This window comes from Pinus tabuliformis, chromosome 3_1, assembly GCF_031772625.1.
Source record: "Pinus tabuliformis cultivar Carrire ecotype Pingquan chromosome 3_1, CPIR1, whole genome shotgun sequence".
In the NCBI taxonomy this organism is placed as follows: domain Eukaryota; kingdom Viridiplantae; phylum Streptophyta; class Pinopsida; order Pinales; family Pinaceae; genus Pinus; species Pinus tabuliformis.
In genome coordinates this window covers 258,940,595-258,958,548 of record NC_142301.1, presented here as the reverse complement: position 1 = coordinate 258,958,548, position 17,954 = coordinate 258,940,595, and the positions used below count along the sequence as shown (strand labels likewise).

General features: G+C 37.7%; 1 protein-coding gene across 4 annotated transcripts in view; it reads left to right on the top strand.

Moving 5' to 3' along the window:
- Positions 1-17,954, top strand: part of LOC149186784 (UDP-glycosyltransferase TURAN-like) — a 317,893-nt gene that overhangs the window by 51,524 nt on the left and 248,415 nt on the right. The gene's annotated exons all lie outside the window — the stretch shown is intronic.

Genomic DNA, 17,954 nt, shown 5'->3' with positions numbered 1-17,954 from the left:
ACAACCTCAAGTTAAAAGTTCATGTAATAAAGTTAACAAAGGTTGCCTTAAGACCAAGGTCATGGGACACTTATTCCAAGCTGAATGTTGGGTAAAACATCCTAGTGGGTGCTCATTTGGTTTATTATGGCTAAGGGAAATTGGCAAAGCCAATGGCAAAGGCAAGAGGCATTAATTGGCATTTTATTTATGAAAATAAAAGAAATTAGGAGAAAAGGAAGGTGAAAGGTCACAGATTGCATGTGAGGAGGAAATTGAAATAAAATAATGGAAAATTGAAGAAAATAGAGGTCTCATAATAAAAAGGTTTCTCAGGATCAGTTTACAGCTTTTGTCACTTTAACATTTTGTTAGTTCAGTTTTGGAGCTCTCCCTCTATTCTCTCTACTCTCTCATACTCTTGCACACTTAGAGCATTCTTAAAGCAATCTAGCATTGGAGAAAGGAAGGCAAAGGAAGGATAAGGAGGTAAAGATCAAGCAAGGAAGAGTTGGAATGAAGCGGCTACAGTGGGATTACTTGTAGGTATCAAGTTGCATGTATGATTTCCTTGCTACTTATGGCATGCATGTGTGTATTTGGTTATCTTGTTGTTATTGGCATGGGTTTTGCCAGGTGTGAAAGTGGTTTTAGCCTTGCCTTGCCATTTCTTGATAACCATGTGTGATGGGGTTCTTTCACTTGGTTGAGTTGGATTGTCGGATGGTTTAGAAACTGAGTGGGGTGGTCTCGGGAAAATTCCCAAATGCCTAGGAATCCCTTGATCGGTAATGGTGGGATACAAAGTACATCCTGAGGGTGGAGACAAACAAATTCCTCGCGGTTTAGGTGGAGATATCTAGAGGCATCCATGCTTGTTTAGGGCCTAGTGATCCCTTGACTGTTATATGACGGGATTGTGGTAAAGCATGTAGTGTATGTTTCTTTGTTTGGGCCCAGGAATCCCTTGACCAATAATGGCGAGATACATGGTAAAGCCTGGCGGTATAGATGAGGGTTTTGGGCCTAGGAATCCCTTGACCGGTAATGGCAGGATAAGCGGTAAAGCCTGAGAAGCCTTGGTTGGTTTTGTTGTGAGTCCCACATTCATGTTTGGAATATGGCACGAGGTTGATTGACTAAAAGAAAGATTTGGTTCAGCCCAATCTATGGTCGGGTGGTACATGGAAGTCCCTGACTTGGTTGGCTTTTGCATCTTCAAAATATCCAACAAAAATACATTTTTCACTCTTAGATTCTAAAGCTTTATGTTTCTCATATGGAATATGGGCCCATGCTTCACTTCCAAAAACACGAAAGTGACTTAGATCTGGTTTAATTGAACTCCATGCTTCTTCTAGAGTGATATTCTTTAAAACCTTTGTAGGAGTGCGATTTATTATGTAATTTACACAGTTAATTGCTTCTGCACAAAAATTAAGACTAAGTTCTTTAGATTGAAGCATACAATCAGCCATTTCCTTTAAGGTGCGATTCTTCCTTTCAGCTACACCATTTTGTTGTGGAGTATATGGAACAGTATGTTGCATTTGAATTCCATTCTCAGTGCAAAAGTTGATGAATTTGTTGTTAACATATTCTTTGCCATTATCAGATCTTAGCTTAAGAATATGATGTCCAGATTGTTTTTCAACAAAGGCCTTAAAGGCCAAGAACATGTTAAAATTGGAGCTCAAGTGTGCAGGGAGCATTATAACGGAGCAGATTCACATATGCCAAGGGCCGCCGTGTAGGCGAAGCACTTGCTGGCTGCGGAGTCAGAGATTTCACCGCGCGGCGAAATGGCTTCCTCGCTTGTATCAGAGTGGTGCAGAGCCGGCGAAATTACGATACTCTTATCACTGCTTCGCTCCAGACGGTTGTGCCCTCCGTTGAAATGCACGTATTAAAGCAATGGAACCAAGAGCAGTTACGATACCATATATATCGTGTATGGCAACCGGTGGGGAGAGCGCAGAAAAGGCTAAGTGTTTTGTATGCAGTGAGCGTTTTGTATGCAGGTATCGAGCAACGACAGGACCAATGTCAGCGTGTTATGGCAGTTGATTTTGACAGAGATGGTAGTCTAGAACAGAGGTACAGGACTGACATGTATAGAAAGGCCACATAAAAACAAGCTCACATTAACAAGTGGCTCATACTTGAGCAGGGCAGGAGATCGCCCACTCTGATACCATGTTAAACACACACATGTCAGCAACGGAATATTAAAGATAAGCAAGAGAGTGCACTTATTATTAACAAATGATATACATTTATAGTACATGGTGTGACCCTTGGATTCATATTTCAAGTGGTCTCTTGGACTCCTTTTGGCTGTTTAGCTTCCACACCAACGCTTAGAGGATTAGGTGTCCAACATCTTCGAACATTTAGGAAGATTTATTTCCTATTGACATAATCACGGCCCTGCCACTTCAAGCTTCTTCTAAGGACAAATTCCATTACAAGAATCGAATGTTGCATAGAACAAGCTACTTCTAGGTCAGCTCCACAAACTCTCAAAAGGATGTTTCAGGAAAAATTCATAGCTCATCACCTATATTGGCATAACCCTTGGCTCACAAGAAATTCAACCACTTTTTTGTTGTAGTGACTAGCACTGGTTTTGAATTACAACAGTCATTTTGGAATAATGCCATTCAAAGTGTAATTTTAGAATGATGCTATTCAAAGGGTGGTCAAGAAATTTGAGAACAATCACAATGTCAAGGATTTTTAGCAACTTGAATACAACACTCACATGCGGAAGACAACTTCATGACTTCAACTATAGGCCATAAATATCAAAGGTTTTTGTTGTGAACATAAATTATGTAAAAATAGCTAATAAATAATAATCATAATAATATAAATATAATAATATATAATAAGTAAATTAACTAATGGTTAGTTAGTTAATAATGAAAAGGCATATCTTAGAGACATGCCTGTTCGTGAAAGGGTACTTACCTGTCTATATATACAAGACCCTTATTCTCATTTGTAATCATCCTACATCAATTCTTTATATAATATACGATTTACACTTACTGTCCTATAATGGATGTATTTGTCTACGGAGTATTTTAATATTTCCATTGCGTATACAACTAGTGGTCGTTACATTGGTATCAGAGCTATTTGATCTTCTAGACGCTCAACCGCTGAAGAGAACCAGTCTGATCCGGCCTTTGGCCATTAATCCTTCGTCAATCTTGTTGTCGTCACAATTGAAGCATTTCACTACACAAAGTTGGAGTTTCTCTGTTTCGTCATTCATGGCTTTGGCCATTAAACAAAAAGAAGGAAGTAAAAAATAAGATAGTCAAAGAAAAAAAGAAAAATAAAGTACATATAAAGATTAAAAAAAAATATAGTCCGATGTAAATTTTGAAGGAAAACATTCATATATATAAAACGGTTCTACATTATTGATAAAAAGTGCATGATAAAGTTAAGAGGGAATCTTTCCAAATATCTTTAAAACTATACGTAAGAGAAGGAAGAGTAGATAAGATTATCTTGATTATTTATTGAGTGGTTTACAAGCTCATGGTATTAGCAACCCATGGTAATTGCCCATGGTATTTTTAAGGTAAAAGAAAGAACGCAAAATATTTATGTGAATGGTAAGTTTTATTTTTACGTGGATAAAATTAACCGAGTCAAAGGTACATAAGTGGACATATATTTTATATTATACCCCAAAGAGATGAATAGCCACGTTTCACTAGGGTTGTAACTTTTCAAAAAGAAAAAGAAAAGATTATAAATAAAAGATATATATAGATGAGTTTTATATTATAAAGGAGTATTTTAAAGAAAATTTCGAGTTATAAAATTATTGAAAATATATATAAGTACATAGCGGGCATTATTATAGAAGGTTATTTAAAAGATCCATATATTAAAGTATATAAAGGGTTAAATCTATAACTATAAAGAGACATAAGGATAACAAGTTATAAAAAATAAAGAATACTTTTTAAAAGCATTATAATAATATAAGGAGCGGTTTATTTAAATAGTGGAGTTGTATTAAATTTTTTTAAAGTGGGAAAATATATATATATATATAATCAAGAAGGATATTTTTATAAGAGATATAAAAGGTTATACAAAGAAAATAATAATATTTTATTATAGAGATTAAGAAGGGGTTATCTTCAAAAACCCTAATTTCATCTCGAAAAAGGCAAATGGAGGTTAATTTGAAAATAAAAGAAGGAAGATTCCTCTATAAAGGTATTCCAATTGTAGATTTTAGATTAATTACATTACAAGGGTGTATCCAAAGGAAAGAAATTAGTATAGTTGTTAATCCAAATATTGAGGATAATTACATTAATATTAATTTGGTAAATCAACTATTAATTCTAGAACCAAATATAGGCGAACGAGAAGGTTTTTTTGGCGGAAAAGAATATGAAATTAATGATTTACAAGTGACAATTGATCATTATGAGTACATATCTGAATTCTGTGTTGTAACTATGCTTAACAAAGAGGTTGACATAATTATTGGTCGACCTTGGTTCAAGGAATTAGGTACGTTCATTCTAAACACAGGAAAAAAAATTCTTGATGTTCCCTTACAAGAGGAAGATGGTGACGTTCCAAGACATGACAACGAAATCAGAAATGATAATGCCTTCATCAAAAGATCTTAAGGATATTTTGAAACCAATGTTTCAAGAGATTCCAAAAACAGTATCAAGGAAGCAAAAAGAACTTGAAGAAGTCATATCCAACGAAAATAAAGAAAATCTGTGTTTGAAGGAGCATAATCAAAAACTACTTACGCAAGTGAGAAAATGTAAAGCTAAGAAGCACAAGTTAGAACAAGAAAAAGAAAGTTATGACAAAAAATTCAACGAAAGGCTATCAAAGAAAGAAGAGGAGAATTTATGGTTAAAAGACCTTAACAAAAAATTATTAGAACAAATCAAGTGTTAAAAAGATGAGAAACTTGAAGGCCAAAATAAAGTTGACTCAGAAAATTAGGAATGCTTACATCTCAAAAATCATAACCAAAATCTACTCAAACAGATTAAAAAACTTAAGGACGATAAGAAACCATTGATGAATGGGTTCGAAGAAATTGTTGCATATGAAGCATCAAAATCTCTAGATGTAGTAGTCCAAGTTGGGGAAAAAGAAACAAACATCGATCCCACTAATCTCACAGTTCAGACAAATCCAATCCTACTGAAGTAAAGACATACTCAGTGGTTTCCATTCAAACGACGAACATTCCAAGTGATGATTCAGTGGCCAACTCAACCACAACAGCGCCTGAAGAAAATCAGGGATCAACCACTAACATGATAAGGGGAAGTCCAACCAAAAGAACTATGTACCAACATCCGAATCACAAGAGCAGACTTTCCCATCAATCTACGTACCAGTATCACTTAGAAAATAAACGACAAGTTTATGTTTCCAAGAATACTGAAGTTTGCAGAATCCAGTCCCATGATAATGATTCATCACAAAAGTTGATTCCGCAGAAGATCAATCTAGGATGGTCTGATCCGTTCTCAGTACGACAATTTTATATATCACTCCAAGGATCATATCAACTTGTATCAACAAAGATGATCGTCCCAAGAAGAGAAGACATTCGCAACAGATAAGAGTTCAAGTCCTTTCATCAACAAGATTTGAGGACAAAGCTTTTTGAAGAAGAAGGCAATGTTATGAACATAAATTATGTAAAAATAAATAAAATTAGATAATAAATAATAATCATAATAATATAAATATAATAATAAATAATTAGTAAATTAACTAATGGTTAGTTAGTTAATAATGAAAAGGCATATCTTAGAGACATGCCTGTTCGTGAAAGGGTACTTACCTGTCTATATATACAAGACCCTCATTCTCATTTGTAATCATTCTACATCAATTCTTTATATAATATACAATTTACACTTACTGCCCTATAATGGATGTATTTGTCTACAAAGTATTTTAATATTTCCGTTGCGTATACGACTTGTGGTCGTTACAGGTTTTGTCATGTGAATCAATCTTATGTATAATTGTATATAGTATGTTCCCTTCAATGCAAATTTTATTGCTTCTATGTACATGTATCTGCCCTGAAATGTTGTCACAGAGGTCTATTGTAGTCTTCGCTTGATAAAGCTCCAGAAGGAGACATTTCTTTAACTAGGGTCACTAACAAGATTGTAGTTCTGTAAATATATATATTAACCCTTGAGCAATATTGTAAGGGCCAACCGAATATAAGACAACTGGACAATAAGTCAAGGATTGAATGTTTTGAGAACATGCTTCAGATACTTCCTTCAGAATGAAGACGATAATGGAACTGTGAAGACATTAGATTCAAATGGCAACGAATGGGTCATTTTATCTGGACTTATAACACAGGCTGAGGCTTTTAATGCTGTCACTATTTTAAATGAGGCTCAAAGTTTCATATCTTGACACCAATAGTCATATCTCCTCATCATTATTCCTTAGAACCGAAATTGCCAACCAGTCGAAACTTTTCCACAACCTAAACAATGCCACACTGTTAATTTATGGTATGTTCTATGCTAAGTGCAGTTTACTTCAATTTCTTCTTATTAGCCACTATTTAGCAATCACATAAACATAAAGTAAAATGCAGATAGAACATTAATAGATTGACAGAAAACAAGCCAAGACAAGAGACACCAGATGTGGCAGCTAGCCAGGGACAAACCCCAATGTGGGGAAACCCTTGGATAAATTCTTCTTTAATCTTCAATAGTTCAGCGGATCGAAATAGTACAAATACATAAATCTGTAATTTTATGACAACAGCAGCAAACCCTAACCAACAAAGTCAAATCTGGTCAAACAAGATGAAATTGACCTCCAATATGCTTGGTCAATTTCCTAGTCATCTAGGCCTCCAACAACAAGAAGAGGCAACCCATAAACAGTCCGAAAAACACAGTCAAACTGTAGTCAACTGAAGTCAACTTGCTGCCACAAACTAGGGCAGTCAACGCTGGTCAAACCAGAGGTCAGATTGCCTCGGTTTGCGTGCCAAAATCTGCGGCCTGCCTAGGAGAGATAGCGACACCAAAACCGCATTCCTGAAAAGTCAACACTTGGTAAATGCTGGTCAAAACGTCTTGTTGCAGCTTCTGTGTCTTCCTGCATCCTCCTTCGTCCTCCTTCCTTGCCCTTCTGCGTCCTTCTTCTTCCCACGTGTGAGCTTCTCTTCCTTGTGTGTAAACCCAATCAACTAAGGAGAGAAGAATGTGTGGGAGATGAGATGAGTGAATAATGCCTCAACCTCACTTGTATTTATATGATATGCTGGGCATGTGTGCCACACATTTCGCTGCTGCCCGACCTTGACGATTTGTCAAGTAAATACAAATAAAGTCATATCTCCATAAATACTTGTCGGAATCGGATGATCGTTAGATCAATCCTACACCTCTCGATGAGAGGAATCAAGGAAAAATATCAGCTGCCATAAATAAGATGACCCACATGGAGTTTGGCCCTAGTTGCCAATTTTAACACTCCCTCTCAACTAGGGAGAACTCCATCTGCTAATCCGTCTGACTGTCGGTACTATCTCTGCCATCAAATGCACTGCCCTGCACTGCTCGGCTCTGCTGAACTATGAAGAAGAAGAAATGATCGAGGATGTATCATACCATCCTCCACTGACCTGAAGTCAGTCCTAGAGAGTGTGTCATACCACTCTCACTGATCCCAGATCAGTTTCATTGATCCCAAATCAATGGAGGTCATCCTAGCATAGGGAGTACGGTAGATACAACGATGCGTCCATCGATAGTACTACTATGGTCCCTAACCCCATTTCCCTACTTATTGATCAGATGAGAGGTACTTCACATGAGTCCCAGACTGCATGGGTAGGATGCCTCGACAGGAGAACTAATCATCCTATCCATAAGTCGCCACGAGGTATCACAGGGGAAGGTTGAACCTTTCACCTTGTACATAGCGCATCACTAGGGGAGGGTGAGTCGCCCTGTGGTTGCATGTCGCTCCAAGAAGTACCCCAAGCCCCCGGAGCTCCCAGAGCTCAATGTATGCATCATACACGACCCTCATAAGAGGGTCTCTCAACAACACCAAATCGTTCTCGGAAAGTCAAGAATTTGACCTTTCCTAGGGGCTTCGTCAAAATGTCGACGACTTGCTCATCTGTATCAATATGTTGGAGCCTTATTGCTCCCCATTGCACCATATCTCAGATATAGTGGTACCTAATATAGATATGCTTTGAGCGATCATGAAATACGGGATTCTCTGATAAACGAATCCCGCTCTAGTTGTCACATAGGATCACCGTAGTATCCAATGTAAATCCAAACAGCTCACTGAAGAGCTTCCACAACCAAACAACCTCACAAGAGGCCATACTCGCAGCAATGTACTCTGCCTCAGCGGTGGTCAAAGCCACCGACTTCTGCTTCCTGCTCATCCAGGACATCGAGGTAGATCCCAAAGAGAAACAACACCCGGAAGTGCTCTTTTGGTCCATCACACTGCCTACCCAATCAACATCGGTATCTCCATGTAGTCTCACATCTCCGACAGTGTATCTCAACCCATAAGTGATTGTGCCACGAAGGTATCTCAACAGATTCTTGGCACCAATCCAATGTGTGTGGTGAGGCTCAACCATATGTTTACTCAACGTGTTGACTGCAACACATATATCCGGACGAGAGTTCACCAAGAACATCAATGCTCTAATGAGTCGACGATACTCGGTAGCATTTTGCAAAACAGGTTCGGCAACACTACTGCTTAACTTCTTGAAATCAAACTCCATCGGGGTAGTCACAGGCTTGCAGTCCACCATACTGAATCTTTCCAATACCTTCACCACATATTTTCCTTGAGATAGGAAAATCTCCCCTGGCTTCTGCCAGACTTATAGTCCTAGGAAATAGCGCATCAGTCCCAAGTCCTTCATCTCAAACTCAGAATCCAACTCCCTCTTACATTTGTGAATGAGAGGGTCTGCACCTGTCAAAAAGAGGTCGTCAACGTACAACACCAATATGAGAGGTTTGTCATCTTCAACCTTAAAGTAAAGGTTAGGGTCGACTTCACTCCTAGTGAATCCCAACTTCATCAAGTAGCTATCGATCCTCTCATACCAAGCTTGGTGTGCTTGCTTCAGCCCATAGAGGGCTTTCTTCAACCTGCACACATGAGATTCCTGATCATGAATCTCAAATCCTTCAGGTTGTTTCACATAGACTTCCTCTTTGATCGAACCATGCAAGAACGCGGTCTTGACATCCATTTGATGTAGGTTCCATCCCTACGAAGCAACAAGGGTTATGATCGAGCGGATGGTGGTGTATCAGGCAACAGGTGCAAATATCTCGTCATAGTTTATACCTTCCTTCTGAGAGAAGCCACGAGCGACAAAATGAGCCTTATACTTTTTAGCACTTCCATCAGCTCCATGCTTTATCTTGTAAAGCCATTTCGAAGTGACAACTGTTTTGTCTTGGGGTCTGGGGACCACATCCCAGACATCGTTCTTCATGATGGACTCATATTCCTTAGTCATAGCATCCTTCCATACTTGATGCTTGACAGCTTCTGCGAACGATGAAGGCTCATTTTGAATGATCGTGCTCATGATGGTCAAGTATCCCTGATACCTGGCCGACTTCTTACTTTCTCGGAAAGTCCCTCTGGGTGCAATGTGTCCTTTGGCATCATCAAGTGTCCTCCTAAGCCATGAAGGCCTCTTCCTAGAAGAGGAAGGCTCTTGCAGAGGGGGATCAATAGGATCCATAGGTTCTTCTACATCGGGCATCGTCTCATCTTCCTTTTCCTCTGGTTTCCTGGTGTCAGCTTCTCCAGATTTCCTTAGTATAGGAAGATTGTCAACTTTGCTAAGAGCCATATCTTCGTCAAAGGTGACATCATGGCTAATCTCGACTTCCCTTTGACCAGCCACATAGATTCTATAGCCCTTAGTATTTTCGCTATAGCCCACGAAGATTCCTTTCTTTCTAGATGCACCCAATTTATTCCTTTTCTCTTTCGGCACATGAAAATATACAGGACTTCCAAAAATTCTAAAATGAGATACGTCAGGTTTCTTACCAGTGAACATTTCTTCGGGAGTCTTGGAACCCAATGCTTGATGAGGGCATCAGTTTTGAACATATATGACGGTATTCGCAGCTTCGGCCCATAGAAACTTCAGAAGCCTTTGATCATGGAGCATAGCACGGACAACTTCCACAATCGTACGATTCTTCCTTTCTGCCACACCATTCTGCTCAGGAGTATATGGTGTTGTAGTCTCCCTCTTAATGCCATCCTCTTTGCAAAAGTCATGGAACTCATTGGATTCATACTCAGTCCCATTATCAATCCTTAAGATCTTGATCTTCTTTTCGGTTTGATTCTCGATCAAGGCTTTGAAGTGACGAAACCAAGAGAACACTTCATCCTTCTTTTTCAAGAAGTATATCCAAGTCTTGCGAGAATAATCATCTGTAAAAGTGAGGTAATATAAATATCCTCCCAAAGAATTCATAGGCATCATACCAGATATGTTGGAGTGAACCAACTGCAATATATCGGAGGTCTTTCTATGGCTTGAGGGGAATGGTCCCCTTTTGAGCTTTCCTTCGGCACATCCTAGACATACACCTTCTTGCTCTAATTTGAACTCGGGCATCCTGGTCACCATTTGTCTCACATCTGGTAGAGCTTTATAATGAAGGTGGGCAAACCTCCGGTGCCATAGTTCGGACTGAAGAGATGTGTCACAATTCATGACACCCAACGGACTTCCTCCGACATGATATGAAGAGTCAACTCGAAACCCAAGAGTGAAAGCATCTTTGAAATTCTTTTTCCATACACGTACCTTGCCATCGATGAAGGCCACCTTGTAGCCTTTGTCTTCCATTGCCGAAAGGGATACCAAGTTCCTTTTGAAATCAGGTACATACAAGATTTGTTGCAAGTGAATTGTATTACCTTGATTCAATTGAAGAGAGACATTCCCTACGCCTTTCACAGGATATTTGGAGTTGTCCCCAAGAACAATTTCTAGGTTGGTCTCCTTCTCTATCAAATTAGAGAGAGCTTCTTTGTAACCAATGAAGTTCCTTGAGGCACCACTATCAATAAGCCAATTTCCCAGCGAGTCTGGGGGAGAAGTAGTAGAGAGGGCCGCTGGTAGATAATATTCATCTTGCTTATTGTTAACAACGTTAAATTCATACCTGGAGTTTCTTGCCTTCTTGGAGGGTTGACCACTTCCTTGATTTCCGACATTCCTTTTTCCTTTGCCATTGAACCTGCCCTTCCTTTGATTGTTGTTGGAATTGCCTCGGGAGTGATTTTGATCATCGTCATGAGATGTGTCCTTTCTATCAGGGCACTCCCTCGCATAGTGGCCAATTTTGTTGCAAATGTAACATCTACCTTTCCTTCCACCTTTCGGTCTGGCCTTTCCCTTAGATTTTGCCCCGGAATTATTTCTCCTTTTAGCATGAGAGGAGAATGCAGTGGGATTGCCTCTAAGTGCAGGCATTTCCTGCTCTTCCATCCTTGTTTCTTCTTGAATGCATCTCGCCATCAATTCCTCAAATCCTGGGATTACATTATTGTTGAGAAGAGTGGTTCTGAATATATACCATTCAGATGGGAGCCCTCCAAGAGTAGTGATGGTCAGTTCCCTGTCAGGAATGACTTCCCCAATTGATAGGAGATCATTCTTGATCTTGATGATCCTTAAGAAGTAGGCTTACAACCTCTCATCTTTGCCCTTCTTAATTTCCTTCAGCTTATTCTCAAGGAACAAAACTTGATTTGCATCATTAACTTTAAATAAGCTTACCAGTCTATCGTAGATTTCCTTGGAGGTGGTCAGCTCGGTAACATAGGCCACCAGGTGCTTGTCAATAGAATCTCGGATGATCTTCTTTGCTTTGACTTCTCCTTTGGTCCACTTGTTCCTTGCAGCAACAGATGCATTTGATGGAGGCTCAATGATCCTGCCTCTCACATGGTCCAACACTTCCTGCTCTTCTAATGTCAGATCGAGAGACATCTTCTATCCATGATAGTCGGACTTCTCACGAAGCTTTTCTTCGGCGGGGAAGTGTGATGAGGACCCCATGAAGTCTAGAGGATTGCTTTGACAACCTTCGGTGATTGCTCGTGCTCTTACTCTTGCTTGGGCTTTGTCTTCACCTCATCTCTGATACCATGTTAATTTATGGTATGTTCTATGCTTAGTGCAGTTTACTTCAATTTCTTCTTATTAGCCACTGTTTATCAATCACATAAACATAAAGTAAAATGCAGATAGAACATTAATAGATCGACAAAAAACAAGCCAAGACAAGAGACACCAGATGTGGCAGCTAGCTAGGGACAAAATCCAATGTGGGGAAACCCTTTGATCAATTCTTCTTTAATCTTCAATTGTTCAGCAGAGAGAAATAGTACAAATACATAAATCTATAATTTTATGACAGCAACAGCAAACCCTAACCAACAAAGTCAAATCTGGTCAAACAAGATGAAATTGACCTCCAATATGCTTGGTCAATTTGCCAGTCATCTAGGCCTCCAACAACAAGAAGAGGCAACCCATAAACAGTCCGAAAAACACAGTCAAACTGCGGTCAATTGAAGTCAACCTGCTGCCACAAACTAGGGCAGTGAACGCTGGTCAAACCAGAGGTCAGATTGCCTCGGTTTGCATGCCAAAATCTGCGGCCTGCCTAGGAGAGACAACCACACCAAAACTGCACTCCTGAAAAGTCAACGCTTGGTCAACGCTGGTCAAAACATCTTGCTGCAGCTTTTGCGTCTTCTTGCGTCCTGCTTCCTTGCCTTTTTGCGTCCTCCTTCTTCCCACGTGTGAGCTTCTCTTCCTTGTGTGTAAATCCAATCAGCTAAGGAGAGAAGAATGTGTGAGAGATGAGATGAGTGAATAATGCCTCAACCTCAATTGTATTTATATGATATGCTGGGCATGTGTGCCACACATTTAGCTGTTGGCCGACCTTGACAATTTGTCAAGTAAATACAAATAAATTCATATCTCCATAAATACTTGTCGGAATTGGATGATCGTTAGATCAATCCTACACCTCTCGACGAGAGGAATCAAGGAAAAATATCAGCTGCCATAAATAAGATGACCCACATGGAGTTTGGCCCTAGTTGCCAATTTTAACACACGCTATATCCAAGAGTTGTGCACTTGACATAAGTCTGTTGCCAAATATTAGTAATACAACCAGATCGCATAGGGTATGAATTTTCTCACTCAAAAACATAGATAATCATTGCTTTAGGTAAATGAAACTTCTAGAAATGCCATCCAGTCAACTTCTGCTTCAGAGATAAGATTAATGTGAGTTCCTTTTGACAATTTCGATCATCAAGTGAAGGCGAAAAAGACAGGCTCAAAAAAATTCAGACTCATTACAAAAATTATTCCTGTGTTGGCGCTGTAGTGGCTACAGAGACTTATGACATGCCAAAGAAACACCTGCAAGATACATCACAAGCCAAACCCTAATCCCAAAAATAAAAGGAAAACCACAACCCTCTCAGACCTTCAATCTTCTTCAAGCAAAGCCATCGAAAACCTTAGAGAGAAATGACCTACGCGTAGTCGTAGATATAATAGATAGAGTGAGCTCCTTTCCTTAGAGCTGCAAACAAATTTCAGAGAGACGAAATACTTGCTTGCGAAGATTGCGATTACACCTCGGTGGTCCATATTATACGAAATCAGATTGATTCTCTTCTCTGGCCTTCAGTGCTTGGGGTTGAATAATTTATTTATTTAAGGCAACAGACTTGAGATAGCGTAACCATGCACATACATCATTTGGACATTTTCACACTCACCCTCGTTATAGATAGATGTGAGGGATTAGGTGTGAGATAAACAAATCCTGTAACTCTCAATGCATGAATAACAAAACCAATACGTGACTGTAACTGAGTGAATCCAACGACCATCAATGCGTGACGTTAATGAGAGTAAGACTGTAGTCATAGATAAGCGAGTCCAGTTTGGGACATAATTCAGTTATGTAAACTGTTGACACTGCTCCAAAGGAATTGAACTCGGGCCACACAATTAACCCAACGCGCAATACTAACCCCTCTCGAATGAATATAATAGTTTCTTCTGGCTTTCTCTCTAGGAGAGTTTAAATCTTTCAGAATTATATACTGGAAAACCATCAATTTTATGAGATGAATGAATTTATCAATGGTACCTCACATCCTTGAGAGCCGAGAATAAACCCCAGATTTGAAACCCTTTAAATTCCAACGAACCGATTAAAAAAAACCCAGGTAGCTCAGAATTTGCAAAAGTCGGCCTGAATGAGATAAATTGGTCGGTATGGAGAATTAGTGGTGAATCGAGGGTTCAATTTGCCTCGGACTTGGTTCATCAGTGTATGATGCCACAGAGAATTGTCAATACTCCTTTTGAGATTTCTCATTACTCTTGGGTTTGTCCTCTCCTAGCTTCGATACCATGTTAATTTTGAGATAACCTGTTCTTTGCTTAGATCAGATACTTCATTAGCACATAATTGACTCCATTAATTCATTAGCATTAACCATTAACTTATGACAGTAACTGATGAAAGAACATTCAACATAAATGCAGAAGACAAGCCAAGATAAGAGAACACAGTAATTGGCACAAGCCAGGGAAAAACCCCAAGTTGGGGAAAACCCTTGAGCAATCCATCTTATTATTATCATCGAATGTTCAGCAGAGAGAGAGAGTACAATGATTTAGAGTCAGAAAGACTTGCCAATCTGAAGATCCAAACAAAAGTCAACTAGGGTCTGGATGGGGCTGCCCAAAAACCCTCCTTACTACTGCGGCTTTCTTTGACAAACATGAAACTGCCCTTCACTGGCACTGAGGACTGATCTGAACCCATCTTAGCTTTTCAGTCCTTCTGTCTATGCTGGTGCAGACCTGAAATCATATTTCTGAAGTGCGGCTACGTGAAGGGAGAACATTTTGTGAAGCGAACAAAGTTCCTTCTATAAATTAATTACTCCAAAAGACTTGGAATATGAAGTTATCCATTGAGGATATAAATATTATATTAAAATATATGAATAAGAATGAATAATGAATTACAAATGAGAACGAGAGGCTTACTTGTCTCTTCATGAAGAGTCATGTCCTATTAGACATGCCTCTTCAACCTAATTACTAGCTTAACTAACTATTATTTATGATATTTAGCTTTTACATTATATTTATATTTTTTATATATTTTATTCGTTACATTGCCTCCTTCCTCAAAAAGCTTTGTCCTCAAAGCTTGTCGATGAAAAAGGCTTGATCTCTTTTTCGGCTTCGAAAGTCTTTATGTCTCGGAATAGTCATCCTTGTCGATACAAGTTGATATGATCTTCTTAGTGACAAACAAAATTGTCGCACTGAGAAAGGATCAGACCATCCCAGATTAATCTTCTGTATAGCATTCTGATCACTGGAATTTTGTAACGACTTGTTAGCATAAGACTGGATTGAGGTTACATCACTATTATCTGGAACATCAGTTTGTTGTTTCGGTTCTGAAAGGTACATATACGTAGCTTGATTGAGTTGTCTACTCTCGTGATTCGGATGTCGATATGGAACCTTTTTGGTTTGACTTTCCCTTATTGGGCATGTGGGAATTTTTATATTTTCTTCCGATAAAGATGTTGTTGAGTTGGTTATGGAACATTCTCTTGGGAAGTTCATTGTCTGAACTGCAACATCCAAGCGCGTCTTTTCTTCAACTTGCTTAACTTGAATTCCTACATTTGATGCTTCTTTCTCGATAAGTTGTTGTACCTTGTTTTCTAATGATTTCTTATCCTTCTTAAGTTTCTTAATTTGTGACAGTAATTTTTCGCTATGGTTTTTCAATCGAGAAACTTCTTCATTTTTGTCAACATTGATTTTGTCAATTTCTTTTTGCATATTTTGTAATATCTTTTTACCTTCTTGAGACATTACTTTTGAAATATCTGAGATATCTTCTGGTGTTACTGAATTTGGTTTTAGTGTAAAATCTTGGAGCGTTATTTTCTTCTTCTTGTAAGAAAATGTTAAAAACTTTTTCTTCGTATTTAGAATAAAGGAACCTAGAGTTTCCATCCAAGGTAACCCTAAAACAATGCCACTGTGAATGTCACTATCGTCAAAACAACGTAAGGTTTTCACGGTGAATTTTGAGGTAAAAGTATAATCTCCAATATTTAAGTGTAAATTGCTTATATCATATTGTTTGCCAAAAATATTTGTTTCAACTATATTTGATTCAGGAATCACCAATTGGTTAGCACATTTAGGACTAACATAATTACTTCTTTCAACAGGACAGATAGAGATTATGATGTCCCTTCCTCCGAGCGATCCTTTGATTTGAAATAATGTATCAACATATTTACCAAAGGTTTCAGGAAACCTTTCATCTCTCATTTTTGGACTACACTCAATTTCTTTATCGGCAATGGTTGACTCCATTTTTACTTTGTTAAGATGAACTTGGGAATTTTTATTTTTATTTTTATTTATTTTTTTTAAATTTTCGTTTTAAGTTTTGCTAACTCTCTTTTTATTTTATATATATTGCTCTTTTTTTTTTTAATCTATAAAATATATTTCCACTTCTCTCTTATAAAAATCTATTCTCTTCTTCTTCTTTTTCTTTTTTGTTCACTCTTTTAATAAAATTTTTATATAATAATAATTTTTTAATATATATATATAATTATAAATTATATATATTATATAATTTTAATTTATATATATTATAAAATTATAATTATATAAAATTTATATATACTTTTTTGAGACCCACTTTTCCTTTTATATGTGACTATATAAGGCTTATATAGTATCCTTTTTTATAATTATAATAATAATTTTTTTCTCAGAAAATTTGGATGAGACGTGACTCTTGGTACGGTCACAATCTTTAGATTTGAATGATTAAAATTATTTAGATCACACCTTTTTTCTCCAATGTTTATCAAAATACCTTTCACTTTTAAAATACCATGGGCAATTACCATGGGTTGTTTCTAAAACCACAGGCTTTTCCACGTAAAAAGTTTTAAATATCACTTGGCATGAGATTTTGTATCCCTTTTGTTTTTTATTTTACTTTTAAAATACCATGGGCTATTACCATGGGTTGTTTTTAAAACCTCCTGTAAAAAGTAATATTTACCTTTCACGTAAGAGCTTTTGTATCCGTGTTTTCTTTAACTTTTAAAATACCATGGGCTATTACCATGGGTTGTTTTTAAAACCTCCTGTAAAAAGTAATATTTACCTTTCACGTCAGAGCTTTTGTATCCCTGTTTTTTCTTTAACTGTTAAAATACCATGGGCTATTACCATGGGTTGTTTTTAAAACCACGGTTAATGTTCTCCACGTAAAATGTAAAACTTACCATTGGTTTCTAAAACCACGGGCAATTACCATTGGTTTCTAAAACCACAGGCTTCTCCACGTAAAAAGTCTTAAATATACTTGAAAAGATTCCCACTTATCTTTATTATGCACTTTTTATCAATAATGTAAAACCTTTATATATATATATATATATATATTTTTTTTTTTTTCACTTTTTTGTTTGTTTGTTCAGAATATATTATTTCCTTTCCTCTTTCTTTTTATATACTCTTCTTTTTTATTCTTTATTATTATTATTATTTTTTTAAATAGTAGCAAATGGCCAAGGACCTAAAAAATGGAGAATCTCCCAATGTGTGGCCAAACGCTTCAATTATGACAGCAACAAGGTTGATGATAGGTTGATAGCCAAAGGCCTAGTGATCAGCGAAACGTGGTTCTGATACCAAAAGCGAACAAAGTTCCTTCTATAAATTAATTACTCCAAAAGACTTGGAATATGAAGTTATCCAT